Raw genomic sequence first — 2,500 nt, forward strand, 5'->3', positions numbered from 1 at the left:
AAGCAAAAACAGCGTCTGAAAGGCTGACCGTGCACGATATATTTTCATTGTTGCTATCATTCTGCAATAACAGTATGACGATATCAAAGAATCACGCATACGTCATGTGATAATGGAAGGTAAAAAAAGAAGAGTGACATCATTATAGAGCTTTAGCGGAAGGAAGAGATAAAAAAAAACACTGATATGTATATCGTTTGCAGGAAGAGATGAACAACCATCAGCGATACACACACACACACACACACGCGCGCGCGCGGGTCTGTATGAACTAAAAATACGTATGTAACGTTATCTATGATAATATGAATTAGTATATCATGTTAAATATAGTAATAGTACTGGTTACAGGGATAGACAGAGACAGAGAGAGATAGAGAGACAGACAGACAGATAGAGGCAGAGAGAGGAAGAGGCACATAGAGAGAGAGAGAGAGAGAGAGAGAGAGAGAGAGAGAGAGAGAGAGAGAGAGAGAGAGAGAGAGAGAGAGAGAGAGAGAGAGAGAGAGAGAGAGAGAGGAGAGAAAAAGAAAGAAAGAGAGAGAGAGAGAAAGAGAGAAAGAGAAAGAGAGAAGAGAGAGAGAAAAAAGAGAACATGTTAGATCAAAACATCAGAGTCAAATAAGTACCACTTGTTTTGTACAGGGCCTCTTGTTCCCCTCTTTCTTTGTTCTCTCCGACACATTCACATCAACAACAACAACAACAAAGCAGCTTAAGAAGATAACCAACAAATCTAGTCCAGCCAAGATAACCAGAAAGTCCTCTCCTGGTCCTGCAAGAAGGACTCCTCCAGTTGTCGCCATATCGCACTTACACAGGCTGCGTGACTCCCCCAGCCTCTCCTCTCCCCTCACTCTGCGTCAGGCTGTGGAGGAAGGCGGTCACTTGGCCGAAGAAACAGCCGCCTCTTGACATACATCGCAGCCGACGTCTCACTTAGATCTACTTTGCATAGTAAGTTGGATGTCTTGGTTTGACACGTGGAAGATAGTAGCTGGGATTCTTTTTTTTTTGTGTGATTTTTTTGTCTCTCTTTTCGCTCTGTTTGTCTCTCTCTTTCTCTCTCCCTTTCTTTCTCTCTCTCTCTCACACACACATACACACACACACAAACACACACAATATGTATATGTATATATATGTATATATATATATATATATATATATATATATATATATATATATATATATATATATATATATATATATATATATACATACACACACACAAACACTCTCACCTACACACACACATATGTGTGTATATATATATATATATATATATATATATATATATATATATATATATATATATATATATATATATATATATATATATCTATCTATCTATCAATCTATATATATATATAAATAAATAGATATATAAATATATATATACATATATATATATATATATATATATATATATATATATATATATATATACATATAAATACATATTATATATATATATATATATATATATATATATATATATATTATATATATATATATATATATATATACATATACACGTATATACATATACGTCTAACCTTCAATTGCAGTCGGTATAAATGTTCTTGGGAAAGGCATGAGGGTATGCAGTATCAATAGACTGTTTACATCTTGGCTAAGCTGGCGACAGTAGCCCTTTGTTATGAGAGGAGGTCCCTGTGGGATGTCTGTTTACGTAGGACCAACAAGCACCTTCATACACGCAGAGGATCTTATTCTTGTAGATGAATTCACTCGAAGGATATTAGAAGGATGTTATTATATGTGTTTGATAAGAGGGAGTAAGTATGAATAAACTGGCATTATTCTTTGTAATTCATGTTTAATCAAACTAAAATGCAATAACTTAAGTGTAACACTAGAGGCCAGATATGGTTCAAGATATTTACTCAGATTACATATGAGGCTAATCATAAAAGTAGAAAGTATTCACCGAACACATATGTACGTATTTAACAGCTATAGTTTTATCATTTTGCATGCATGTTGGTGTTCCAGGCTACAACACTACAATACTACAACACCGTGAACATCTTAAACTTTCAACTATATTTAGCAACTATAGTTAAATCATTTTACATGCATGATGATGTTCACTACAACACCGTAACACCGTGAACATCTTAAACTTTCAACTATATTTAGCAACTATAGTTTTATCATTTTACATGCATGATGATGTTCACTACAACACCGTAACACCATGAACATCTTAAACTTTCAACTATATTTAGCAACTATAGTTTTATCATTTTACATGCATGATGATGTTCACTACAACACCGTAACACCGTGAATATCTTTGACTTTCCAATGGCACACGAACTCGACTGCAGAGACCGGGTGATGGGAAGCGTGTCAAAATACGTAATCTCAGGGAGACTTCAATATCTGAACTTACTCCATGAGGCTGGTGAAAAAAATAATCATACAAAAAAGTATAAGGAAATATGCATAAAGATATATCTGAAACGATCAC

At 34.4% G+C, this 2,500-nt stretch overlaps 1 protein-coding gene across 7 annotated transcripts in view; it reads left to right on the forward strand.

Moving 5' to 3' along the window:
- The first annotated feature begins 803 nt into the window (after window positions 1-803).
- The window catches only part of LOC122246633 (uncharacterized), a 9,468-nt gene continuing 7,771 nt past the window's right edge, over window positions 804-2,500 (forward strand). For 2 of the 7 annotated variants that reach the window (XM_086552666.1, XM_043005308.2), the window contains exon 1: window positions 839-957. The gene's annotated coding sequence lies outside the window, so the exon portion shown is untranslated. Of the gene's footprint in view, window positions 958-2,500 lie in introns of all 7 variants that reach the window. The other 5 variants (XM_043005313.2, XM_043005309.2, XM_043005311.2 and 2 more) reach the window with 5 other exon arrangements.

This window comes from Penaeus japonicus, unplaced genomic scaffold (assembly GCF_977035675.1).
Source record: "Penaeus japonicus unplaced genomic scaffold, GWHDUDI00000001_assembly GWHDUDI00000027, whole genome shotgun sequence".
Classification (NCBI taxonomy): domain Eukaryota; kingdom Metazoa; phylum Arthropoda; class Malacostraca; order Decapoda; family Penaeidae; genus Penaeus; species Penaeus japonicus.